Raw genomic sequence first — 25,557 nt, 5'->3', positions numbered from 1 at the left:
AAACAATCTTTAAAAAGAAGAATAAAGTTAATGATACACACTTTCTGATTTCAAAACTTGTTACAAAGCTACGGTAATCAAAACAGTGTGTTACTGCCATGAAAACAGATATACAGACCAGTGGAATTGAATGGAGAGGCCAGAAATAAATGTTTGAGGATACGGTAAACTTATTTTTGACAAGGATGCCAACACCATTCAATGGGAAAAGGACAGTCTCTTCAACAAATGGTGCTAGGAAAACTGGCTAGACATATGTGAAAGAATAAAGTTAAAGACTTACCTTACATCATATGAAAAATTAATTCAAAATGGCTCAAAGACCTAAACTTAAGACTTCAACAATAAAACTCTTAAAAGAAAACATAGTGGAAAAACTTCATTACAATGAATTCGGCAATGATTTCTTGGATATGACACCAAAAGCACAGGCAACAAAAGTAAAAATAGCTAAACTGAACTACATCACAATTAAAAACTTCCATGTGAAGGACACAAGCAACAGAGTGAAAAGGTAACCTATAGAATGGGAAAAAATATTTGCAATCATATGTATGATGGGGGGTTAATAACCCAAATACAGAGAGAACTTTTAAAACTCAACAACAAAAAACCCAATTTAAAAAATGGACAAAAGGGCTACTGAGACTGCTGCCACATCTCTAGTAATCCCTGAGAAGTTCCAGCACATTTTTTTGCAAGTACTCAACAACAATATTGATAAGCAGCATAAAACTGCTTTAGCCATTACAGCAATTAAGGGTGTGGGGCAAAATTTGCTCATGTGATGTTGAGGAAGCCAAACATCGACCTCACCAAGAGGGCAGGAGAGCTCACTGAGGAGGAGGTAGAATGTGTGATCACCACTATGCAGAATCCACATCGGTACATGATCCCAGACTGGTTCTTCAACAGACAGAAGGATGTGACGGATGGAAAACACAGCCAAGTCTTGGCCAACGGTCTGGACAACAAACTTCATGAAAACCTGGAGCAAATGAAGGAGACTGGGGCCCCCAGAGGGCTGTGCCACTTCTGGGGACTTTGTGTCCGAGGCCAACACACCAAGACCACAGGCCACCATGGTTGCACCATGCATGTGTCCAAGAAGAAATAAATTTGTGGGCACTGTCTGTTAATAAACAGTTTATATAATTTTTTTTCAAATGGACAAAGAACTTGAAAAGACATGTCTCCAAAGAAAATAAACCAACGGCCAATGAGCATATAGAATTATGCTCAACATCACTAATCATAGGGAAATACAAATTAAAATCACAATGAGAGGGGACTTCCCTGGTGGTGCAGTAGTTAAGAATCTGCCTTTCAATGCAGGGGACACGGGTTTGAGCCCTGGTCCAGTTAGATTCCACATGCTGAAGAGCAACTAAGTCCATGCACCACAACTACTGAGCCTGTGCTCTAGAGCCGGCAAGCCACAACTACTGAAGCCCACGCACTTAGAGCACGTGCTCCACAACAAAGAGAAGCCACCACAATGAGAAGCCTGTGCGCCGCAACTACAGTAAAGCCCGCACACAGCAACTAAGACCCAATGCAGCCAAAAACAAATTAATTAATTAATTACTTCTTTTTTGAAAACCATGAGATACCACTTCATACCCATTAGGATGGTTACTATTTTAAAAGAAAAAAAAAAAGAAACAAAATAACCAGTGTTGGCAAGGACATGGAGAAACTGGAACCTTTATGCACTGTTGGTGAGAATGTAAAATGGTATAGCTACTATGGAAAACAATATAGCAATGTCTCAAAAACAATAAACATAGAATTGTGATCCAGCAATTCCACTCCTGGATTTACATCCAAAAGAATAGAAAGCAGGGTCCCGAAGAGATATTTGTATACCCATGTTCAGAGCAGTATTATTATAGACAAGAGGTAGAAGCAACCCACATGTTTATCAGTGGATGAAAGGATAAACAAATGTGGTATATACATACAATGGAATATTATTCAGCCTTAAAAAGGAAAAAAATCTGACACATGTTACAACATGGATGAACTTTGAGGACATTTTGCTAAGTGAGATAAATCAGTCACAAAAGACAAATACCATATGATTCCATGTATGTGAGGTATCTAGATTAGTCAAATTTACAGAAACAATGTACAATGGTTGTTGCCAGAAAATAGGGGGAGGAGAAAATGAGGAGTTACTGTTCAATGGATATAGAATTTCAGGTCTGCCAGATGAAAAAATTCTGGAGATTGTTTGTACAACAATGTGAATTTACTTACTACTACTGAACTGTATGCTTAATATGGTTAAGATGGTAAATTTTCTGTTATGTGCATTTTACCACAATTAATTTAAAATTTAAAAAAAATTTAATTTAAACAAATGCATGGTAGCAGAGGTGCAGAGCCTAGCCCAAGGGCTTTTTTGTGCCACATTGATTCTCAATTCCTTCAAACAATTGCCTAACTCCTTGTTTGCTCCATGAGAACGTATCGGATGAATCTCAGCCTACAATAATCTTTCCCATTTCAGTACTGTATATGGCACCTAAGAATTCTGAATAATGTCCATCCCAAATCCAATGCTTTATTGGAGTTTTTCCATTTCATCTTCAGATACTTTCATGCCCTAAGATCACTTCTGCACCAATGTACAAAACCATGAGATTCCAAGGAGACAAGATTAAGGAAGACGTTTTTACTAAGCTCACCAAAAAGTTAAAAAACAATAACAAAACACTTGTCATTAAGACATTCCAGTTAAATGAGAACCATGTGGCAATTCTTCAACCATTAACAAGACTTCAACTTCCCAACATTCTATTTTTCAAGGCATACCTCGAGCCCCATAATCTCTACGAAACTACCTATTTCCTTCCTCCCTACAAAACCATATTGCTATTTCTAATGTTGGTATTGTAAGCCCTGCAAAATTGTATTTTCTCTTTGGTTACAAACCTTGCCTTCAAAATCACGGTATCTTCACCACACCCACAAGCATTTCATGAGTGTCTAACATACAGATACTGCTTGATTTATGAAGCCAGTGCCTAGACAGTTTTCCCTCACCCATTTGCCGTAAGAACTATTTCAACTCTCTAGATCCCTCTTCAAAATTTCACTTGTTTAAAAAAAAAAAAAAAAAAAAAAAAAAAGAAAATTTCACTTGCTTAATGAAGCCACTCCAAGAAGGCAGTGAACTGGACATCGGGGACACAACAACGAAAACTGAAAGAAACCGTCGACCATGTCACTTTAGTATAAATTACTTTTCCTCCACCGAGTACTTTTCACCCTTGCAATTTCTCAGTCTTACCTTGACTGTCAGCTCACAAAGCTCACATGATGTCTCTATATGCTTTTCTTCATCCGGATAATTGATATAAGTTATCATCCATTTACTTGTACTCACTGTAAAGATCTCCCTATACTCCTGCTTCTCTGCACATCTTGTGCTTGTATATTCAATATCATCCGATAATACTGGAAATGGGCAATGTGAGGAATCGGGGAGGAGGGAATCAATGGGAGTTTTAGTTTTCTCAACTCTGTAATGATGAGCAAGTCATTTATTGATTTTAGGTCTCAACTTCATTTATTTAAAATAATAATAACAAGGAGATCGTTAAGTTTGCTGCTACATTTCTTAGAGTACATTCAAGCTGCCATTAAAGGGAGCCAAAAAGACACTGATTTAATTAAGATAAAAAATGTGTATCTCCCTTACAGTCCAGAAGTAGCCAGCCCAAGGCTAAAGGGATGGTTCTGCCATCCTCAACAGATGACTGGTATCCTGAGTCTAAAACATCTTCTCAAGCTGCCACCATTAGGTCTGTATCCCAGCCAGATGAATGAAGGAAAGGTCAAAGGCAGGGCATACCCATTCCTCTTAGGCCTGTGATCTGGAAGTAACTCTTTGCCTCACATTGCACTGGCCAGAGCTTGATCACATGGCCATGAAAATAAAGATGGGAAATGTAGTCTCTACTGGGGTGCCCAGCAGAAATTCAGATGCTCTTTCATTAGTTTAGTACAACATATAATTTTTAGAACGTTAACTCTGAAGGGTCTGAGATTTTACGCCATTGGCAAGATAATAAGTTTCCCTGGCACAGTCTCATGGATACTGGCAAAAGACATGGGACTCCTGGGTCAGGAACAATGGTTTATGACTCATGGTACTGCAAGTAGCATGAGCATCACCATATCTGCATCAGTTTACCTTGCCCTCCCAAGTCCCAAAGGGGCAATGTGATGGGCTTGGATGGGTGCATGCACACAGAGTTGGTCGCATTACAGGAGAAGAATTTTGAATTTAGTGAATCTTTTATAGTAGCAGTAATGTGCTTGCCTTTTGTGCTGGAGAGAGTCACATTCTCTATCTTCCAAGGCTGTTCTATAAACATCTTTATATATATAGTCCAGGTAACAATGAGTTATTACCCGACTCACAGGATGTACAGAAATGAAACAGACCCATGGAGAGTTGTCTCCCGACATAGGACACTATTAAGAAAGACACAGGACGCTATCACTATTTATGCTGGGGCAACAGCATGAACCGGGACTTCTCCAGGAAAACCAGGACAATATGTTCATCTTAACATTAGTGGATCCCTAGCAGTCTCTGCCACATATTCTAATTCTATAGTGTCTGCCAACTGAAGAAATAACATGAAGGCCACCAGTTCTTTACGGACCAAGATGTATGTAAAGTTAACAGTGCCCAAGGTAAACATTTTCAATTACCACAACTGGCTCCTTAAATCTAATACTTCTAATGTTAGGATCTTAAATGTACTTCTCGTGATGTGAATGTTGAGTCATTTAAGGTAAGGGCTCTAGACTAGGACACCAGGCACCTGAGATCTAGGGTCAGATTTTCTATTAGTTTGATTCCTGATTTTGGAAATGTCACTTAACATATTTTAACCTTAATTTACTTATTCTGTATAATGAGTTGTTAATGCCTTTTACATCTATCTCAAGTTTCACTTGAACTCAGCCACTACCATGGTCTAGTAACTTGAGTTGAAGGTCATATATAGGTCAGAGGATAGCCTTCTGGCTAAAGTGTTGGTAGTTCCACTAATGCTCGGAGCACTCCTTGCCTCTTTGAGAAGATATTTCTTGTGTGGGCCACCCAAAACAATAAATTTCTTTCTCTTAAACCTGTTAAGTTTCGGTCCAACTTTTTAATAAATTCAATAGGAGCTAAGTGATTCCATTATACCCTGTTTCAGTTAGGTTTACCTGGATCACAGCTTTTATCTCACGTACTAATTTCAGTGGCTATTCTGGAAATCTGTAGAGGAAGTTTCTGAGGCTGCCTCCATATGGGCACAGGAGGAGAAATTGATGGCACTAGTGCCAATTATCTCCATCCTTGATCTGAATTCTCCCTCCTTATTTGTTACTACCGATCCATTCCTTTTCATCTACCTGTTTCAAAAGACAATTAAAGAGTGCGAATCTCTTTAATCACTTCCTCAATAAAGACCTAAGAAACACTTTACTTACTGTATTATCTCCTTTTTATCCATGATCTGCAGTTAGTTCCACTAATTCTTTGGTGTCTTCTCACCTTTCAGGTTTTAATTATTTTTCAATATTGGTTCTGAACTCATTTCAAAATGCTTTATAAACTTTGGCAGTGGAGATGGGGTGGGGAAGTGTCTGCCTACACGCCTAAATTTCTGGTCTACAACTTTGCATTATCTCCATCCTCCTCTTTTCATTTTCAAAAACCACTTTTTTCTTGCAATTGTCTTTTTTTTTTTTTTTTTGCAAATGAGTCCTATAGGATTTCAGTTCAAAGCACTTGTCTAGGTCTATGTTTCCAATTGTGGTAGTTTTAAACACAGACTCCAGGCTTCCTGTGGTTTTTTTTCTGTTTGTTTTAAATTGTCTTTTCAACATCTTCCTAATTAATGTCCTTATTTTAGAACAATTTCCATTTTATAATTTTTCATTTCATTTTCTTCATTTTTATTCAAAGTCATAACTGCATATGATTTACGAAACAAAAAGAACAGAAAACCAACAATTCTTATTTCCATGCCTCCCCACCCACAGAGTCTTAATCCCCAGAGGCAAACACTTTTAACTGCCTCCTTTTCATTTTTCTGGGGCACACCTTCAAACACTTAATTAGCACATTTACACAATGATTTCTTGGCTACTGGCCTCCTGCTTTGGTAGATGAGGATTTTGCTCACTCACATCATTCCCCACCTCCCCAAATCTTTCTCTGTATATAGTTTTATCACCACAGTTTCTCCTCTGAAGACATCTGCAGTAACAACAGAATTAGTTAAAACACTATTTCTTGGCCCATAAATTATACACAATACATCTCGGCTCCCTACTTTATAAGATGACGGGACACAAAAACTCTCACCCTTGTCTCTTCCTCTCTTCCCTTCCTCCACCTCTCATCTCCGTCAGCCATATCTACACTTTTAATAATAGCAGAGTGGATACTGTTTACAATCTGTCCTATAATCTTCCTACAGTTTTCCATAATTTGTCTATAGGCCAATTCTAAAAGGTGAAAACCAATAAGTGGTATTTGATTTACCGTGGTCATGTCAATAATGAGCTACGTCATAAGCTAGGACTCCATTTTCTTTTCCAGTGTCGTCTTCCAATTACACTAAAATATACTTAGAATCAGTTCAATTGGATTCTCCTTTTTCAGTTTATCAATTTCCTTTGGCATATCCTCAAACATTTCTAGACTCACAATTATACTATCTATCCTTTCATTCTGCCTTTCTTTCCTTACCAGAGACCACCGTTTTGGTGTCTTCCTTCTCTTTCCCAGACATCTTTTCTGGCTCCCCTAATATGGATTAGTTGCTTTTTAGGCCTAGCACACAGAATTCCCATCACTGCACTCTGGTTTGGATCCTCTGTTTCCTGAATTCTGTATATTTTTTCCTGATATGGTCTCTTTTTTTTTCCTGGAGCATATCCTCAAGGAGCTTTCTACAAAAGGGTATTCAGGCATCTTGGTCTGAAAACGTTCATTCTACTATCACCTTTGATTTACTGGCTATTATCTTTGAATATAAAGTGCTGCTGGTAAGGAATCTAATCTCACTCCTTTGTAAGCAACTTTTGTTTTAACCTCTCCATGACCCACTTTTTAGGAGGGTCTCCTTATCTTTGGTGTTCTAAAATGTCACAATTATATATCTCTAGGAGTCTCTTTACACATTCCCTATGCTTAGCCCTGTCTGAGCCTTTTCATTCTGAGCACTTGTGTTCTTTTTCGATTCTGGGAAATTTTCTTCTGATTTCTTCTGTTCCACAAATTTGCTAAAGCCTAGTCTCATTCTCTCCACTAAACTTAAGACTCAGTTCTACCCCTATATTCTTTTCTATCTGCAACCTCTTGCTAGATAATTTCATCATCACCTGTGGCCTAACTTCACCAATATACTGATGACTCCTGAATTCTTATCTCCAGCCTGATCTGCCTCCACACCTGTGGACCCTATGAATCCAATTGCCTATTTGACCTGAGTGCTTGGATGTCTAACAGATATCTCATATATAACAAGGCCTAACTGAATGTCTTGATATCCCTTTACATCTTAGTACCTATTCCATATCCATTCTGTCACAAGTCAGAAACAACATCCCCTTAAGTGCATAACAAAAATATCTAGAAGTCACCTGTAATTTCTTTTGTTCTTGCTCACCAAACAGCAGGTACAGCAGCAAATCTAAAATCTGTCCTGAATCTGACCACTTCTCACCAACTCCACTAATTAACACCAAAATTATCTTTTCCTAAGACCAGTATCACAAGAGTATATAATCTGGCATATAAATGCACATATCCTAGAATTCAACTGGCTGGCTTGGTTTCAAATTCCAGCTATACCACTAAATATCTGTGTGACCTAGAACATTATCCTTAATAACCCTATGCCTCAGTTTTCTCATCTATAAACTGGGAATAATAAAATATCTCCCTCCTGGAGTTGCCATGTGGGGCACAGGATAAGCCTTCAATAAATGTTCATTGTCATGATTATTATCACTATTACTGCAACTACTTCCTAACTAATTTTCTTGATTTCAGTCCTTCCACTCTCCAGCTGCTAGAATGTTCTCTGTCTCTCTTTTACTTTAAAATCATTATGGAGTATAACACACGTGCACAAAAGTGCCACCTGCATACAGCTCAGTAATTTTCAGAAAACAAACACCCATGAACTCAGAGCCAGGTAAAGAAATAAGATTTTACTAGCATCCCAGAAGACCCCTTCATACCTTTTCCCAATGAACACCTCCCATCTTCTTCCCCAAAGGCAATCATTATTATTTATAACACTATAATTTAGTTGTGTACCTCACAGTATGCATTATTTGCTCTCTGGCCTCTTTTGCTTAATATTATGTTTGTGAGCTTCATCCACATTGTGTGCAACAAAAGTTCATTCACTTTAACTGTAATATAGTAATGTAGAACTTCGTTATATGAAGATGTGAAAAAACTGTTTATTTAATCTACTATTGATAAGCACATGGGTTGTTTTTAATCTTTAGTTATCATGAAAAGTGCAGCCGCAAACAATCAGGTACGTGGCTCTTGATATACATCTGCATACCTTTCTGTTGTGTATGTAACTACGAGTGGAGTTTCTGTGTCACAGTTGAGTGTATGTTCAGTTTTAGTAGACAATACCAACCAATTTTGCCAAGTGGCTGCGTCAATTTACACTCCTGTCAGTAGTTTGAGAGTTTTAGTTGCTTCACCAACATCTGGTAGTAAAAATCTGTTTAACCTTGTTAACTCTGCTGGGTATATAGTGACATCTCACTGTGGATTTGAGTATCATGATGACTAATAAGTTTGGGAACCTTTCCAAATATTTATTAGCCATATGGATATATTTTTAAAATTTCACAGCTGGGGACCAGGTATCCAGTTGTCACCTGACATACAGATGTGTCAGGTGACTGGAAGCAAGGGGAAGGTGAACAGGGGCTACGTTTCAAGAGGGAACTTGAAGCCTTGAAGATAAGTCTACAATGATGGAAGGAGTCTGATTCAAGTAGCCAGATTCAGCTAAGTAGTCAAGGTCATGGTTTCTGAGTCTTGAAAGCCTTCCTGACCCAGCTACCCTGCCTACCTATGAGAACTGCAGGAGAAAATACCTGTGAACATGAACTAAAAGAGCTTTCTCACTAAACTCTTAAACATCCCTCCCATGGGACCCACACATACCAAGGACGACACACAGTGGGTGGCACAGTGACACTACAACCTGGACATCTCTCAGTTCTGTTGAGATTTAAATCCCAGTGGTAAAAATATTAGCTTTGAGAAGACTGAGTTCAGGAAGGGCAAAAACAGCATTTCCAGTTTCCAGTAATGATTACAGAATTTTTGGTTAAAGAAAATTACATTTTGAAATGTCTATTTTGTCAGAAATGGGCAAATATTATTATCACAAGCAGAAATACAGGCCGAGATACTGAAGAAAGCCACAGTAGCAAAAAGGAAAAAATAATAAAAAAAGAAAAGAGAAAAAATATCAATGAGATAACCACTACACAGCTATTAGAATGGCCAAAATCCAAAAACACTGACAAATAACAAATGCTGTCAAGAAAAAGAAGCAACAGGAACTCTCATTCATTGCTAGTATAAATGCAAAATGGTAGAGGCACTTTGAAAGACAGTCTGGTGGTTTCTTCCAAAACTGAGCATACTTTTGCCATAGATCCAGCATACTACTGTTTATAGTAGTTTTATTCACAATTGCCAAAACTTGGAAGCAACCAAGATAGCCTTCAATAGGTTAAAGGATAAATGAACTGTGGTACATTCAGATAATGGACTATTACTCAGTGTTTAAAAGAAACAAGCTATCAAGCCATGAAAATTCATGGAGGAAACTGAAATGCATATTACTGAGTGAAAGAAGCCAATCTGAAAAGGCTACATACTGTGTGATTCCAATTATATGACATTCTGGAAAGGCAAAACTACGGAGGCAGTATAAGAGTAGTAGTGTTACCAGGGGTTGAGGGGAAGGAAAGATAAATAGGCAGAGCACAGAGGCTTTTTAGGGCAGTGAAACTACTGTGTCTGAAACTATAATGGTAGATATGTCATTATACCTTTGTCCAAACCCATAGAACATAAAATACCAAGAGTGAATCCTAATATAAACTATGGGCTTTGAGTGATAATGATGTGTCAATGTATGTTCATCAAATATAACAAATGTATCATTCTGGTGGAGGATAATAATATGGGAGGCTATGAATGTATGGGGGTAAGGGGTGTATAGGAACTCTATACTTTCTGCTCAATTCTATAGTGAAACTAAAACTGCTCTAAAAAATAACATTTATTTTTAATAAAGAAGATAAGCAAAACAGGAAAATCCTGTTGCAAGCACTTTGAAACACACACAAAAAAGAAAAAAAACAGTGGGGCTCAGTTCAACTAATACCAACAGATAAAACAGATATGCCAGTCTTCTGCTTAAACCCTTCAGTGGGTTTTGGGTTGGGTTTCTAAGACACTGAGATGAGAATCCATGTGAAACAGATTTATTTGAAAGTATTCCCAGGAAAAATGTGGTCAGAGTGGGTCAATGGGACATGGGGTATGGGGGAAGGAAGCAAACAAGGGCACACTATCAAGTTAGTCCCACAAATGGTAACTTTCTAGCAACCTTACAGGGAAGACGAAGACAGTGTTGGTCACTCCTGAAACTCCCATTAAGACAGGGAACCTCTGTGCACTACTGATGAGAATATAAACTGGTGCAGCCACCATGGAAAACAGTATGGAGGCACCTCAAAATATTAAGATTAGAACTGTCACATGATCCAGCAATTCCACTTCTGGATATTTACTCAAAGAAAACAAAAATACTAAGTTAAAAAGAAATATGCACCCCAGTGTTCAATGCAGCATTATTTACAATAGTCAAGATATGGAAACAACCTAAGTGTCCACTGATGGATGAATGGATTTAAAAAACATCTCACACACACACACACACACACACACACACACACACACACACTAGAATATTATTCAGCTATGAAAAAAATGAAATCTTGCCATTTGCAACATCATGGATAGGCCTCGAGAGTATTATGCTAAATGAAATAAGTCAAACAGAGAAAAACAAATACTGTATGATCTCACTTATACGTAGACACTGGAAAAAAAAAAAGGCAAAAGAAAGTCAAGCTCACAGTTACAGAGAACAGACTGGTAGTTGTTGCCAGAAGGTGGGATGGGGGGAGGGGTTGGAAGAGAAATGGGTGAAGCGGGTCAAAAGGTACATTCAGTTATAAAATGAACAAGTCATGGGGATACAGTGTACAGCAATGGTGACTACAGTTAATAGTACTGTATTGCATATTTGAAAGTTGCTAAGAGAATAAACCTTAAAAGTTCTCATCACAAGAAAAATATTTTTGTAACTCTGTAAGGTGACAGATGTTAAGTAGACTTATTGTGGTGATCATTTACAATATATACAAATATCGAATCATTATGCTGTACACCTGATTTTATGTCAATCATACCTCAATTAAAATAAAAAACAGCTTTAACAGCACTAAAGAACAAACTGAAACTTCTGTAACTTGAAATACACCATAGACAAGGTCAACAGAAAAACAACATAAATGATAGAAAAAATGGTTTTAAATATTTCCCATACATCGACAGGAAAAATCTAAAAAGGAAAACATGGTATTAAAAAAATAAAAACCCAGGACCTGGTAATCCATTCACTAAATCGTAAAAGCATTTGGCTCATTCAAATATGAAAAGATGCTTAGATTCACTCATAATCAAATGAATATTAATTAAAACAAAGAGATATCACTTTCTAACCTATAACATTAACAAAGATTTAAAAATAACAGCAGTATATATGTGAAAACATTGGGAAGCAGGTACTCATATTACTGGTTGGCATATAAAATTGGTACCACCCTTTGGAAAGTAATTTAGAAGTATATATCAAAATCTAAAATTTATTGTAGCCTTTGACCCAGAAATTTTACTTTAAGGAATTTATCCTACGGAAATACTAATAAAAGTTTACCATGATAGTTACACAAGAATGTTTTGTGTAGACTTATTTACAACAAAGAATTAGCATCTAGAGAACTTTAAAACATTTCCTTAAGAGTACCTTATAATTACGTCATAGTCATAAAGTAAAATCATCTGTAGTCACTAAAAAGAATAAGGCAAATCTGTATATACCAACAAAGGAAAATGTCAATGGCATATTAAGTTATAAAAGCAAATCATTAATACATACTACACGTTTGAACTTCAAAAGCATTATGCTGTTCAAAAAGACAACTGTAAAAATCACACATTGTATGATTCCAATTACGTGAAATGTTCAAAAAAAGAAAATCTACAGAGATGGAAACAGATCCCTGGTTGCCTGGGACTGGGGTGGGCACCACTTGCCTGCAAATGGACATGGGTATCTCTGAGGTGATGGAAATATTCTAAAATTGAACTGTGGTGATGATTGTATAGTTAAGTGTCAATTTACTAAAAATCATTGAATTCACTTTGTGATACATAAATTACACCTCAATAAAGCTGCTTCTTAGAGACACAAAAGCAAAATACTGATCAGTGTAGTAATAGCATGTGCATATGCAAGTGTATGTACATTTCCACAAAGAAATCTCTGCCTTAGAACATTGCTATATTGTTTGAATATGTTTCAATACGAATATTACTTTTACATTCAGAAAAAATTATAAAGACAAACATATTATCCCTGAAAGCTCTTGGATTAGATATGGTTCCCATCCCCCAGCCTCCAAAAAAACAAACCCTGATTTCATATATTGTCTGACAGACACGGGCAGTATGATGTATTTTGAAAAAGCAGAGCAAATCAAGAAGACCAAGCCATTTGTAAATGCAACACTGCAGAATGGAAGGTAGTAAAGGTCGTTGCTAACACAGAGTGCTGTTCGAAGTGCTCTGAATGACCTCACCTATTTAATCGACGTAACCACTCAACGTTGCAATCCAACCACAGTGCACCTGGCAAAGACCACAGAGCTGGTGAAAGCAGATCAGAGATTTAAGCACAGGTGGTCAGACATCAGGGCCTAGGCTCTAAAAACTCAGCCAGACTGCCCTGTACTGAGGCTGTAGTCATATTATACATGCAAACCAAGTCTTCTCTGATTACACGTTTGCTTCAATAAAACATTTTCTTCATTTTGATTTTGGTAGTCAGCTTTTAACTTTTTTAACTATTTCCACATTGCCAATTCAAGTCAATGGAACATGTAAAGTAGGTCGTCAAGGCTCTTATACAATGCTAAATAGCTAATACAGGAAATGGCACAAAATGGGGCTTAGAAAATATTTATTGAATTATATTGAACGCTTTCAACAATGCTGCTCTCCACAAATTCAGGTTGGCTGAATGTTTAAATAACAACCTTTAAAAAATGACAAAGAAGGCATATACATGGAACAAAATCCTTCCCATTTCCTTCAAGGTTTAAGACATCAGGAAGCCTGATTGAGTAGGGACTGCCCACCGAAAACTCATCGCAGCTCAGGCTTCCCTGGTGGTGCAGTGGTTAAGAATCCGCCTGCCCATGCAGGGGACATGGGTTCCAGCCCTGGGCCAGGAAGATCCCACATGCTGCAGAGCAACTAAGCCCGCGCATCACAACTGCTAAGCCTGCGCTCTAGAGCCTGCGAGCCACAACTCCTGAAGCCCGCGCACCTAGAGCCCATGCACCACAACAAAGAGTAGCCCCCGCTTGCAGCAACTAGAGAAAGCCTGCGCGCAGCGACAAAGACCCTGTGCAGCCAAAAATAAAATAAAATAAATTTTTTAAAAAAAGGAAAAATCATTGCAGCTCATCACATTTCACTATCACTCACTGTCAAGTAATTAATAAGCCAAGCTCCCAGAGACAGTGATCATAGTGATCATATACCAGAGAGACATGGCAGGCTCTTCTGCACCCCCCACCGAAACGGGTAACGCAGCATGTTAGCACTGAAAATAGGATATTAAAGCCCATTTAGATTCTCACATCATTAGATAAGGAAAATAAACCGGGCACTAATGCCTGACTATGGTTTGCTTAAAATGATGCTTATCCTCCTAAATCCCATAATTCTGCAGTTAAAGGTTACAAATGTTCACACCACAAAATGAGCTTTAGAAACACAAAGATCCCATTGGTCCTAGAATTTGAAAATAATAACCTATTTTCTCATGAAGTGACCCATAAGGCCCAAATAAATGCAAATCCTAGTATATCCTAGTGTAGATGGCTTCCTCCCTTGTCTTGGGTTACTGATATTATCCCTCCACCTTTCTTCATCAAGCTGGGATAAACATTAACAGTTCTCTGAAACAGCTGGGTTCACGACTCAATCTAAAAAGCCTCACTTAAATGTAGCCTCATTCATTAATTTTGTAATTAAGTTATATCAGCTCTTGCCATCTCAATGTGAAAAGTCCTCAAATATACATGAAAAAGTTATTATCTTATTCTTCTGCAGTGTTTAAAAATTAATAATGGTGAAATCCCAATTTTCAACTGGCCACATCATGGAATTAGAGTCAATAAATTGCATAGATTTTAAGAAGTTCGGGCATCATTACTAATTTTAGCCCCCTTTGAACTTATAACCAACATTCATATTCTGCCAATAGCATATTAAAACTCTTGGCATTATAAAGCTAATTTTACACACCAATTTCTCATTGGCTGTCATATTCCATAATGGGTAATATTTTCATGTTAAGCATTGATATAAAGTCTCTTCTAGCTGAATTCTTATTGAGAAACTGAATTCTGTTTAAAACATCAGTTTCAATCTCTGGAACACTGACATGAGCTTCTGTATTTTGAGTTTAACTTTTATATTGTTTCTGATTTTAATTTTGATGAGAATCATTGTTTTAGATCATCTTCTGTTACACAATTGGGGAACAACAGGCTTATGTCTAAAATACACACTAAATTGTTTATATACCTAATGACTTAGAGGGAGGTGTGAAGGATATCAGCTTTGTTGCGCAAATGTGGTGAATTTTCATGGAGTTCACAACAATCACCTTAAGAATGGTTACACTACCTTGTGATCTGGACTGTTACAAAGACAGGCTCTGTAATCTTGATTTGCTTCTCCTGACAGTTAGGGAAAATGTCTTATTTTGTGTCCAGGACAGTTCCTGGCACACATCAAGCACCTGATAGGGAGGAAGGGAGGAAGGGAGGGAGGAAGGAAGAGAGGGAGGGAGCTGGGGAGGGAGAGGCGAGTTGGTATTCAAAAGTGCTGTGAAAACTGTAAATTCCATGCATATATAAAAGCTCAATATAATCATCGTTTTCATAAGCACCAGGAAAGTGGCTGATCTTATGTGATTAGCTGTAGTTAGAGCATGTCCTCCTCGAGATACTGTGTCTTGCTCTCTCAGTAGGACTGAATTAACTGTCTCCTCTTAAGGCCTGACAATTCCTACACCAAAACAAACCCATCTTCTTAAGCAAAAGGAATGACTGTTGCTATACCTAGGTCTAGCTGACAGGAGAATGAAAAGTTTTTCCATTCTACAAAAGAAAGAAAAGAAAGTAGTCTCTGTTTTCTTTCAAATTTCACACCTCACTCAGACGTGCAGATTCCCCCAAAGAAAGGATGAACAGGACAATAGGCCATTGAGATAAATGTCACAAAGAAAAAACTACTCAAAATAAACACCACAGTGTTCAGTGTCCCTTGTCTTCAGACAGATTTATATTCTTTCCTTGATCCTCTCACAATGCTCTTTCCTGAATTTAGAACGTATCTTAAAATTACATTTAAAATAACAAGACCATTCTGTGAAAATCTGTCAAGATGTGTTGGTTTTTTCTAATTAGGATTGTCCAGTTTTATTTAAAAGAACAACAAAACAGTAACACTGCTGACATATAAAAACACATTCAATACAAGGACCTGAAACCAATGCATATATCCTGATAAATTGTGTGTGAGAGTGGGGTGGGAGTGGGGGAGAAATGGGGGGAGGGGACGGGAGAGAGGAATATCCCATACTGACTAGACCGTATCAAAGATATAAGATTGAATTCTAGTTGTCATATTTTGAGAGGAACAATGAAAACTGGGGTATTTACAGAGAAAAAAAGTGATCAGTCTAAGAGTGTTGTTACATGAGGACATTTGAGTGAAGTAGGTTTATTGAACCTGGATTCCAGAGAATCTTAGAGGAAAAGAGCTGTGCCCATTTTCTTTAAATATTTGAAGAAATCTCCTACAAATATGAAAGCGGCATGTTTTACATGCCTCTAGACAAAACTAGGACCAATGTATTCAACATAAAAACCTAAACATCTTATGGGCTATTCAGTTCCCAACAACTTAAGGGGGAAATTCAAGAGTTAGGTTTGGGAAATGTAATTTTGCGATACCTAGTAGATGTTTAAATGGAGATAGATAGTCAGACAGATAGATAGGAAAATACAGACACACACACAAATACAGATATATATAGACACACCACACACACACAAATTTGAGAGTTGAGGTTCCGAAAAGAAGACAGCTTGAGGCCTAATTTTGATGATATTTGAAATCTTATGTTTGGTTGAATTCCCCTAGGAAATATACTTTAGTTCAGAAAAGTGGTCCAAGGACTAAGCCCTTGGCTATACTAACATTTAGATATCCAAAAGATAAGGATCAAGAAAAAGAGACAGCAAAGTGTCTTAGTTTGAGTTTCCCCAGAAGTAGACCCTGAAGCAGGTGTTTGAGTACAAGTAATTTACTTGAGAGGTGACCCCAAGAAACACTAGTAATGGAATCAGAACAAGAGACAAGGAAGGGAAAGCAGCCAATAAGGGTGTGTTATCAAGCCAGTTTATCATTGTGCACAGCTGGGGCTTAATTCCCCTGGAGAACGCTGTCAACCAGTATAGAATGCATGTCTCAAGGTTATCCCTCCATAAAGAAAAGAAACTAGAGTATTTAGATACCAACTGCCGTTAGTCTTTAGTTGGAAGGTGGTCCCAGGAGGCATAAATATTTGGAATTTTGATATTTTGAGCCTCCCATGCTTGTGAGCTGAGTGGGCTCCAGCAGCCAAAGAAAGCTCAAATGTTGACAGCTGAAAGTTAGCTGGAGCACACTGACCTGATGGAGTATGGGCAAGGCAGCAGCCTCTATACAGGATGAAATAGACGGGGGAAAACCAAAAAGAGGGCGATATCCCAGAAGCCAAGTGAATCATGAGTTAATAATGCAAAATGGGTCCCTGCATTATGTTTAATATTAGGGACATGCCCTCTGTTCTTTCAGCAACAATTTTCCATTATGTTAACCAGTAGAAAAATAAAAAATCATTGGCATGGAGTCCCCAAAGCGAAACATTCCTTCTTCCACCTTTAGAATGAGTTCTGTACAATAGGAGATAAGTGGCTTCTAAAGATGCGTTGAACAATATGTTAATTAAAGGAGTAGTGTCAACTGCAGGAACATTTATAACCTTCGTGGCAGAAAGAAAACTTTCTTTTTAGAGGACACTGGAGGGCTATTGCCTGTGCAGAAGATATTAGCTGAGCAATCATAAATAATGTTTACCACTGAGTGTATTATACCTTTTATAAAATCATGAGAATATGCTTATTGGCTTCTAGATCCAGCTTTGATTTCACTAGAATTTAATGACTTCCCAGATAAAATTCCCCAATTTGAAAATCCCACAATTTGAAAATCCCAAAGCCTCATCAATTATGTTCCCTTACTCACTGTATCTGTTTCTTTTAAAAATATTTTCTACAGTGTTTGAAAAATAATTTAAATTATAATTTAAATTCTTACATGCGTGCAAAAGAACTGGAAGGGAAGATTTATCTACAGGAAAGTAAATAAGTGAGATTTGTTCTTCAGCTCACCTTCAGGTAGAAAGGTAACCTTTCGTGACTTTATCATCAGGAAAAAGCAGACAGCAAGGAACTTTGCTGGGTAAATAATGGCCTGTGGCATGATTAGAAGCAAGCAAATCCTAAAGCACTCTTTCTTAAGCAACTCACGAAAAGATACTTAGCATCTCATCACTGCTATTTTGTGCGTAAAAGACACCACTTCGAAGTATAGGTACCTGTATACTGCCTGAGAAGCATTAACTGAAACTTAGAATCGGACATTTATTTTGAAAACATTTCTCAAGGAAAATCATCATGGCTGCTGCTCTGGGACTGACAGTACCTCCTCAGCTGTTTGCCAAAGCAGAAACTAACACACCATTGTAAAGCAATTATACTCCAATAAAGATGTTAAAAGAAAACAAAACAAAAAAAGAACGATTTAAAGGACCAAGGGAAGAAGGGAAATTGAAAAGTAAATTAAATGTCACAAGTGAAGGGCTGTCACCCTCAGATTTAATGTCGTTATTGAAAGTTAAACACCAGGTAATTATGAAGATATGCAAGAAATCTACAGCATAATTACATATAGCCAGCACTTTGGTAGCTAAGAAGAATTTAACATCACCTGAAGAATGTTCTAAATGACGATTAGCATACACACAGCCTATCCTTACCAGTCCACCAAATCGAGGTAGTCAGAAATTACTTGACTTATAAGGATGGAATTTGGATTATTTTTACTCAGATGCAATCAATTTTTTTCTTATGCTTTGTTTGATTTTAGTACTTTAAAAATGGATGTGGCCCAGGGTGTTGGTGGTGTATATGCCTAGTTACCTAGCAAAATGGTTCCCTCTGCAGGCAAATACTTTGTGATTATTTGATGCTAAACATGGATAATAATTGTATCACAGTTTTCTTGGGGATCATTCAAGAATGCACAGCACACAGACTCATCCCTCAACTTCACTCCTCCATCCCTATTCTAATATACATCACCAGAATGATGACGTTCAGGACCATAATTCATCAGCACATGTCTTTCTCCTGATGTATTGTGTATCATACCATCTCTTTGAAAGCGACACAGAATTCCTAGTGAGCAAAAACTCATAAATAGTATTACAATTAAAAATAAAAGATTACTTACAAGGTAGCAAGTATATTCAGATGTGACTTTTAAATGGCAGATGCATAGCATTTTTCAAATCTCAGAAACATCTATTATGTGGGCCATGAGGGACCTGGGGAGATGATGGATTTTTTTTTTATATTTCTGTGCTTTCTTGGTCCTTTCTCAGATAAACACACACTCAGAGAGACAAACTTACAGCCAGATTTTAGGGGTCTTGGGGATGGGTGTGGAAGTGTGTTCAACCCTCTTTTATTTGAGACTGTAAAGACATCTCTTAGATTATTAACCTTCTCAGAAGTGTCAAAAATAGTGTATGTACTGATTATCTTTTTTACTGTCCTTTCCTATCCCTCTGTCTTCCTCATTTCTCTCTGGTCAGTCTGGACAGGATAAATTGAAGTGGAAGAATAGTTTGGGGAGAGTGACGAGCAGCAGATGTCTCTCAGGCCAAACCTAATGACCACTATTGCAAACCCTACTGAGGATGCCAAGCTACTACGGGACGGACAGTTAAAAAGCGACAGGTACTTTGTGTCCAAGGACTAGCAGAAGGGACTACCTAACCCATAGAAACCAATCCAGGACCAAGGTAGCAGCTAATTCTTTTGCTCAATTATTTAACAGATATGTTTTATACATCTGTTTATTACAAAAATAGTTCATTTACGGAGTTAAAATATCACAAGGTATAAAAGGGTAAAGAATGAAATGTGAGACTTCATTGCATCCTAAATCTCCAATTCCACTCCTCACATGTAACTGCTTTGAAGTTTCTTGTGTATTTGTTAGATCACTACTGTCTGCACTGAAATATCATTCAGGCCACATACACAATTCTAAATGTTTTAGTAGCAGCACTAAAAAATTGAAAGGAACAGGTGAAATTAATTTCAGTAACATTCTATTTAACCCAATATATCCAAAACGCTATCATTTCAACATGTAATCAACAAAATAGCATATTAATGAGGTATTTTGCATGATTTATTCTAAATCTCCTAAATCCAGTGTGTATTTTACATTACAGCATATCTCAGTTCAGACTAGCCACATTTCAAAGACTTAATCATCAGGGGCCAGTGGTTACTGTAGTACACAGTGCAGTTCTAGATATTTTCTGATTTTATATCAACAGATTCAACACCTTGTTCTGTATCCTACTTTTCTCAATTATTACAAAGATTTCAGTATCAGCAAATGAAGATATGACTCGGGTTTTAACTGCTGCATTTTGGATGCTTTCCTTCTTTTACTATAATTATCCTTTAAAATTCATCATTTCTTGCATGTGTGAGTATACAGATTTGTGTGAATTTCTTGATCTAAGAGTATATACATTTAAAATCTTGATTTTTGATGCCAAACTACCTTCCAAAAGTGGAAGATTTACGTTCCACCCTTTATTCTCATACTATTTAATCTTGGTCAGTTGGATAACCTAAAAATATGGTGTTTTGTATTTCCCTGATGTCCAATGAAATGAGCATCTTTGTAGATGTTCATAAGCCATGAATATTTTCTGAACTGCCTTCTCATGTATTTACTCCATTTATCCACTGAGTCACTGTCCTTTTTAATTGACTGTCAAGGACTTTTTTAATATTAAGAAAATTTGTCTTTTCTCTGTCAATTACGTTGTAAACGTTTCCTTTAGTTTGTGTTGGGTTTTTTATACTGTATGTAGTATTATTTTGCTGAACAAAAATTTTTATTTTTATCTAGTTAAGTTTATTAACCTTTTCCTATATTATTTCTATCTTTTTTGCAGTGACATGTATACACTACCAAACGTAAAATAGATAGCTAGTGGGAAGCAGCCGCATAGCACAGGGAGATCAGCTCATTGCTTTGTGACCACCTAGAGGGGCGGGATAGGGAGGGAGGGAGGGAGACACAAGAGGGAGGAGATATGGGGATATATGTATATGTATAGCTGATTCACTTTGTTATAAAGCAGAAACTAACACACTATTGTAAAACAATTATACTCCAATAAAGATGTTATAAATAAATAAATAAAATGTCTCTTCTTGTACATATGCAAGATTGTCTCTTAGGCATATAACTAAAAGTGGAACTGCTGGGTCATAAGGTTTATGGATGTACAATTTTAGGAGAAAATGCTAAAACTTTTCACAAAATAGTTCCAGAAATTTACACTCCCGTTAGCAATTTGGCTCTGAGTCCACGGCCTCTTCAAACTTGGCATTGCCAGACTTTTTTTCTTTAACAGTGAAGTGGGTGCTGTAATGATATCTTAAGATATACCATAGTTTTATTAATTATTGTTTTTTGTAAACTGGCTGTTCAAATTATTTGCCCACTTCTTTGGGATAATTTGGAAGAGTTCTTTATATACTTTTGATATGAGAGTTTTGTCTGTTGTATATAAACAAATATCTTCCCCCATTTTCTGTCGCGTTTGGCACTCTATTAAGGTTGTCTTTTGCTAAACATAAAAAGAGGTTTAGAGAAAAGGAACAAGATATGCAAATATCCTGAGGCAGGAAGGTATCTGAAGTATTTAAGGGACAGAGAGAAGAACAGTGTGGTCTTCAATAGAGAAGTGCTATAAAATTGAGTATAGACTTTTCAAGAAATTTTTTTAATGGGATGTGGGGTTAGGAAGTGTATTTTAAAAATTATTCTGGCTTCTGTGTGGAGAACTGCTGGGGAAAGAATACCTGAACACCAGCTACTGGAATAGTGCATGTGATACTAAAGAACATCTTCATTTAAGTGGTGGCATTGGAGATAAACAGAAGGTGGATTTAAGATCATTTGGAAGTATTATATCACCATTCTCCATATGCCTCCATCCTACACTCCAGCCATAATAAACTATTCAGTATTTCCCAACAGAGCATGCTGGTTCACACATGTCACTGTGCCCACACTGCCCCAGTGTCACTTTCTACCACAAGCAAAAAAATGATCATCAACCTTTATGTCCCCACTATGTCCCATGGGTATTTTATAATAGTAGCTCCTCCAGATAATATGCACATGTGTTTATTACTTCTCCCAGATCTGGCAATATGCCTGGCATACACCAAGAACAGTGACTAATAGTTGCTTATGATATCAATACCTGCTTTTTGCCTAATAAAATGAAACTCTTCAAAGAACCCCACAAACTTCCTTCTCTAAGTATCCTAGATCATAGAGATATAGAGAACCTTCTGATACTTCCTGCTACATCTTATTCTCCTATATATTTCCCCAGAAATGGGGAGTTGGAAGTACCATGTTTCAAAGGGCATCATGTCAGTATCAATCTCTGATGCAGTGGTTGGTGCTGGATGGGTAAGTAATCCTGGGATCTTCTCTCCAACCTCAGTAACACTGCACAACAAACCGGAGCCCACCACCAGACCATCCCAAGGGACTTAACCCCACTTTGCCCACAAGGAAGGCATAAAAGAATGATACCAGCCCTGCTTCCAGTTCTTGGCTTCTCCAGTCAGCAGCCCTGCCCTCGTACCAGACACCATCCTTCATTAAGGTGAAACACAACACCCTCAAGTGTCTGTGGCAATCACTTAAGGAACCCTTTTACCTTCCTTACACCCCACTCCAGGCCCTATCCTCCTCTGGCCCTTACACTTAGTTAGTGTACTTGATCTCTCATGGTCAACCTTTGGCCTTCCTTAACAGACTGAGACTTGATTTTGCCCTGAGTCATGCTCTCAACTGTCTCGGGCTGAACCTCTCACTTTAACTTCATTCTTATAAAATGGAAATCCTAATATTAAATAGCCCTAGATTTAGGCTTGGTAAAATTTATCTTCTTCTGAAGACCCCATCTTTATGACAATATGATCTGGAAAACTATTCATGATAGACTGAGCTTGGAGAGGGAGAACAAAGAAAATCCAGCTGTAGTACTCAGTACTCTCAAAGCCCATGAAACAAAGGTGGGACATCTAACTAAGCTGTTATCCCTCTCTCTGATCAAGTGTAGTGGGTCTGTCTTCTTTTCTCTGGACTGTAACTAAATTGGAATAATACAGCATTCATTTAGTGAGTGTTTGTGTCTTACTGTAAAGGAAAAGCTGTCAAGAGGTTAACTATAAGTATTTGACCATTCAAGACGTTATGAATGTGACTGGAAGTATTTCCCTTCCCCCATGGACATAACTTGAAATGGAGTCAAGAGGATTGATGAGCCTGGAGAGATGATGAGGGGACAGGACTGAAACTGTCGTTGTGAATGTCATTAAGGAGATTAAGTGCACATGAATGCAGTTCTGTCTGGCAACAGAGATGTTCTCCCATGTAATTCACTCCCAGGTCAAACAGTGTGGCCATCACTATCTCAAAACAACAACAACAACAACAATCAGTATGGAAGTAGCAGATTCTGAGGACATCATCTCTACAGAACAAAACTGAAGGACGTAGAAGACCAAAGTTAAGACCTACCCAACAAGAATACTTTTGAAACATACTGATAACATTCCAAATCTCTTTTACGGTTATCAAATAACTGTGAGATACGGAAGAATCAAACTGTTATCTTTACTTGGGAATATGAAGAGTACACAACCCAGAGAGGCTGAATGTAACAGCACTGGAAAATCCTGGACACAAAATCAGCATATTTGAAACTGAGATTCCAGAAATGCTGAGCTGAATCTACTTCAAGGTGACTTTACCATAGATAGATAAGTAAAGGAATGCAGCTCCTCTGCCATGGATGTCTCCCTAAACATATCCAGCACCCTTTGCTGTTCCCAAAAAGAGTTTGAAATTTCCTTTATATGGAGGTAGTTTCCTTCTAAGACACAATGTTGTAGATGTGTCTTACTTGCTCTGGGAGAGCTCAGAGGAAGTTCAATAGTTGACCTGTCCAATATGGTAGCCACTAGTCACACATGGCTATCGAGCACTTGAGATGTGGTTAGTCCAAACTGAAACGTGCTGCAAGTGAAAACTGCACACCAGATTTCAAAGACTTACTGGGAGAAAAAGAATGTAAAACATCTCATTAACAATATTTTATGTTGATCACATGTTGAAATGTTATTTTGGACATATCAGGTCCAATAAAATATATTATTAAAATTAATTTTAACTCTTCCAATTTTTTTAATGTGGTTACTAGTGAATTTCAAATTACATAGGTGACTCATATTACAGTTCTATTGGACAGCATTGCTCTACAGGATTTGGGGAATGGGGGAGTTATGAGGTTAGCATAAACCAAGAAGGAACGGGATTACAGAGATTCAACTGTTGATCTGGTCTGAACAACCATGTAAAAGCTTAGGGATAGAACTGGTTGCATAGGGTTATGCCCAGTGTGATTCACAGGATGACACTAGCCTACAAACTGTCACTGGTCCATGACAAGTACAGAGAATAAGGGTACCTCTAGAAACTTTTATACAGTTTGACAGAGTCATTCTACATCTGTTGAATTTAATCTTTTTCAACGGGCTCATGTTTTGTATGTCTCTGTGTTCTTTTATTTCAGGTTTATTTATTTTTGTAGATAATCTTACAAAATTGTCAGTCTGAGATATTGGAAATATGATCTTCACCACCAACAGTTTGAAACACACTGAGATGTACAATGCTGGCGAGACTAATGTTTAGTTCTGATATCCACAGGAACAGAGATTTGTGGGTTTCATATATACTTACTGAAAGCCAGTGTTTAATGGAAAACAAAAGTATTCCATTTTCTTTTTTTTATAAATTATTTATGTATTTATTTTTAGCTGCATTGGGTCTTCATTGCTGCACACGGGCTTTCTCCAGTTGCAGCGAGCGGGGGCTACTCTTCGTTGTGGTGCGCAGGCTTCTCATTGCAGTGGTTTCTCTTGTTGCGGAGCATAGGCTCTAGGAGCGCGGGCTTCAGTAGTTGTGACCCACAGGCTCTAGAGCGCAGGCTCAGTAGTTGTGGCGCACGGATTCTTAACCACTGCGCCACTAGGGAAGTTCCAAGTATTCCATTTTCTTATCCCTACCTAAAGGGTAGCTCTATCTAAATCTTTTAAAATGTGTAACCAGTTTAAATATCAAGCAAAGGAATGGGCTAGACCCCTAACTCTATAGAAACACTCCATTTCTGTAACATGGAAATCTGTAAAATTTCTATCTAGCCAGCTTCAAAATTACAGAATTTGGGCAAGTCCGAGTTTACATGAGGAGCTGGTGGAAGTCTCCATTATAGTGGGTGCTAACCCAGCCCCCCACTAGGTTAAACTGTATGTGTGATATATTTTGGCCTGGAAATGTGAAAGGAAAAATTAGTAAATGCTGCTTGATAATAATGAGAAGAAACAATTTGGGGTTAAGTGTAATCCACTTTGGCAGTTCATTAGCACATAACTGTTCACTCTGCCAAAGTATGAAAACCAAAAAATCCTACTTAGAAGAATTAAAGATTTCTCCCCTTCCCTTCGAAACAAAACAGAACAAAACACGTTCAACCCAGACACGGCAACTGTAGTCCCTGCCTAAACATGTCACAAAGGCGGGCAACTCGGATCCGACAG

The 25,557-nt window shown here is 37.7% G+C and overlaps 1 pseudogene; it reads left to right on the top strand.

The window, feature by feature from the left end:
• Positions 1–626: 626 nt before the first annotated feature.
• On the top strand, positions 627–1,117 carry LOC103084585 (40S ribosomal protein S18 pseudogene; annotated as a pseudogene).
• The last annotated feature ends 24,440 nt before the right edge of the window (positions 1,118–25,557 follow it).

The sequence above is a fragment of the Lipotes vexillifer genome, unplaced genomic scaffold (assembly GCF_000442215.2).
Source record: "Lipotes vexillifer unplaced genomic scaffold, Lipotes_vexillifer_v1.1 scaffold195, whole genome shotgun sequence".
Classification (NCBI taxonomy): domain Eukaryota; kingdom Metazoa; phylum Chordata; class Mammalia; order Artiodactyla; family Lipotidae; genus Lipotes; species Lipotes vexillifer.
This window is presented reverse-complemented; position numbering and strand designations above follow the sequence as displayed.